The sequence below is a fragment of the Nicotiana tabacum genome, chromosome 3, assembly GCF_000715075.1.
Source record: "Nicotiana tabacum cultivar K326 chromosome 3, ASM71507v2, whole genome shotgun sequence".
Taxonomy (NCBI): domain Eukaryota; kingdom Viridiplantae; phylum Streptophyta; class Magnoliopsida; order Solanales; family Solanaceae; genus Nicotiana; species Nicotiana tabacum.
Window position 1 is genome coordinate 6,041,702 of NC_134082.1, and position 2,991 is coordinate 6,044,692.

General features: G+C 36.0%; 1 long non-coding RNA gene across 1 annotated transcript; it reads right to left on the reverse strand.

Annotated features, from left to right (window-relative positions):
* Window positions 1–466: 466 nt before the first annotated feature.
* On the reverse strand, window positions 467–2,601 carry LOC142174709 (uncharacterized). The gene is made up of 3 exons (XR_012703740.1): window positions 2,469–2,601; window positions 1,478–1,536; window positions 467–807 (listed from the first exon to the last, which is right to left on the reverse strand). It is a non-coding gene; the product is annotated as an uncharacterized LOC142174709 (long non-coding RNA).
* Window positions 2,602–2,991: the final 390 nt, after the last annotated feature.

The following is a 2,991-nucleotide window of genomic DNA, read 5'->3' on the forward strand; positions in this document are numbered from 1 at the left end:
TATAATATCTGCTACTTATAGGCTGTTTTCAAGAAGTTAATTTGGTGTCAATACATTACATTGGTTTCAGTCCTTATGGGGTCGCTTGATACACGAGATAAGGTGGGATACGGTGTGGGATAAAATTCATACTATGTTTTGTTGACGCCTTGACGGTATAAATTTCCAGGATCAATTTTGTACCGTCAACTAAACATAGTATAAATTTAATCCCAAACTTAATTCTGGATATCCTACCTTATCCCACCTTATTTCATCAAACTTGGGATTATAACCTCCCAGGTGGAATAAATTAGTCCAGGGATAATAATTCCAGGACTAATAATTCCGGGATAATTTGATTCACATTGTCACGACCCAAATCGATAGGCCGCGACGGGCACCCGGTACCTTGCTTAACCGAGTACCAACATAACGTATCTGTAATATCATAATATCATGGGTAAATAGCCTAGAAAGGTCGTCATGAGATAACAAAAATAAAATATAATGGAATACTAAATATTGGACGACCGGACATGACATGCAAACTTATACATGTGACATACGTGCCTATAAAACCAAAGTGATAACTCATACACTGAACATAGGCCGATAAGGCCATATGATTTTCATATACACGACATATGTCTCCAAGCCTCTAAGAGTACATAAAATTATAAAGGTCGGGACAGGGCCCCACCATATCAATCAATACATATCCAAAGCATACTGACCAAATAGGCAACTCCGGAGCAAGTAGAGTGCACCAACACCTCCGCTGAGCTGATAGCCTACTAGGAGGAATGTCAACCTATCAATTGGGACCTGCGGGAATGAAACACAACGTCCCCAGGCAAAAGGGACGTCAGTACAAATAAAGTACCGAGTATGTAAGGCAGGAAGCATAAACAAGAATAGTAATATAAAGAGAGATAGAGAAGATACAACCTGTAACATCTGCGTGCCTCTGTGGGCTACTGACATGAAATGCATAATACATATATATACATAAACTTTTAAAAACATACGCGTCTGTAGGAATTATCATCATCATATCGTACCCGGCCTCAAAGAGGACTCGGTAAAAACGTACCCGGCCATCATAAGGCTCGGTAGAATAGTACCCGGCCACGTGGAGCTCGGTAAATCCAACTGATCAGTGGTTACACAATATATATCATACCCGGCATACTATAGTGCGGCTCGGTAGAGTAAAATAGATATTATATATAATGCATGCTAAACTCATGGAATCACGTTCTAAACCTTTTTGGAGTGACTTAAGGTCGTTGCACCTTCGATTAACATTATGGACATCATACCATCAATATGAACTTCCATAGGATTTAAGGATCATACATACTTGCTTAGAATAACCTTATAAGGAAAGAACAACATGGGCAACCTTAGTTTCTAGGAGTAGATCTGTTATGAAATAGCGTATTCATTTCACTTTAGATCATGCCAAAATAAAGAGGGAAGTGCCTTAACATACCTTAATCATGGTGAGTCTTTAATACCTCTCAAGAAACTCTTCAAACAACTCAACTCAATCTACCATTACATAAGGAGATTCAAAATCAGTGTTGAATAAAGGCTAAGTTTGCAACTTAAACTTGTAGCTCATTTATATAAATTCGGGCAGCATCTCCCCTGTAACAAGAGCCTCCTCCAATACCATATACCAACAACAATTACCAGAGAAATCCATCAATACAAATTATCAATAACAAGATACCATAAAATAACAACAATTCATAACTATTTTACGACTAGTGACAAGCTCCAATTGAAATTCGTATATCCCCTATCCTCCCTTATAGACTTTTTACTTTAAATTAATAGTATCATTAACATGATAATGAAGTCATTCATCAATAATTCCAGCCTTATACCATATATCCATAACAAAGAAAATGATCCACAACTCCAATTATTCTTAATTAGCAACTTTATTCACTAGTTCATGTCTAGTTCATCCATTTAACTCAACCGATGTCAATATAACCTTAAACACTTGTTTGAGCACAATATAATTACCTCCTACAGTAGATGCAAGTCGAAATCCATGTTATATTTAGCTTACAACAACCCAACACACTCCAATCAATTCATACGAAAAACAACGACTATAGTAGTGTCCAACACCCCGAAAATATTATAAAGAATGTCTAATCCATTATTTCACCAATATGTGGTGTTTCTCCATACCATTAAACCTCCAAAAACTACATTAAATAGCAGCAAAATATACATCCCAAAAGCTACACGAAACAGCCCACAAATTAGTCCATTACAAATCAAATAACTCGAACTCATGACTTCCGATCACCGTCCCGTGAGTTCTAAATATTAAGAAATGAATTAATCAACCTTACTTGATATTTAAGATCTTGAAACCAGAAATTAGGCATTTTTATTAAATTCAAAATACCTTCCAAAACTCAAACTACAAAGAAAAAGAGAGGTTATATAGCAATACTTACGCCGTGGGGATCGTTCTTGTGTTATTGCTTCGTGATTTCGTACCTCGGATGATAGTATCATTTGAAACAGAGCTTAAGGGTGATGTTAGGGGTTTTATTTGGTCGTTCTCTCTGGAAATATGCAGAAAGAGACGAGATAAAGGAGATAATCTCCATTTTGTTGAAAAGTCAAAAGGTGCTACTTGGCACCCTATAATTGGCTCGTCTTCCAATGCTTATAACTTTTTATCCGGGTGTCGTATGAGCAAACGGTTAAGAGCGTTGGAAACTAAATTCCAATACCTTCAATTTGGTATATAATATGTCCCAAAAAGACATCATATAGCACACAAAATTTATTATTCAAAAAAGCTTCATTACAAGGCAAATCCTTAGTCAGTTTTTCCGCAACTTAAATCCGATTTTTCTCAAACTTTATACTTCATATACAAATATCATATATAGTTATATCATGTATTTAAACTCATTTAAATCATGATTAACATGTCTCATATTCATCTTAACATGCCTAACACTTCGGCAA